The sequence below is a fragment of the Bison bison genome, unplaced genomic scaffold, assembly GCF_000754665.1.
Source record: "Bison bison bison isolate TAMUID 2011002044 unplaced genomic scaffold, Bison_UMD1.0 scf7180017861104, whole genome shotgun sequence".
NCBI lineage: Eukaryota > Metazoa > Chordata > Mammalia > Artiodactyla > Bovidae > Bison > Bison bison.
The window spans coordinates 23,435-23,837 of NW_011491676.1; positions in this window are offsets into that span (position 1 = coordinate 23,435).

The window sequence follows — 403 nt, forward strand, 5'->3', positions numbered from 1 at the left end:
TGTTATATTCATGTTTATGGAATCATGTATTCATAAGTAAATAAACAAACTTTCAGGGTCAACAACCTTTTCAAGTAAACAATATTTTTTTTCTGAAAGTTCCCAATTTTTACCTCAGACACTAAGAACTTTTGCCAATATCAAATTTGTTACTTATAGTTTCATTCTACCAGCTTGAAAAAGAAACTCCATTTATTTTATAGTATAACTGATTTTAATATTTATACCATTCAAATTTTTCCTTAATTACATTCAAAAAGGTATGAGACATCTTTAATCAAACATTCTTCCAAATTCATGTCACTAAACAAAATAAGCAGTTCTACTCTGCCTTTAGTTTATAATCATGTATTCAGTAAAAATTTCCCATTCCTATCATGCATTTTTCCAAAGCTTGCCTAAA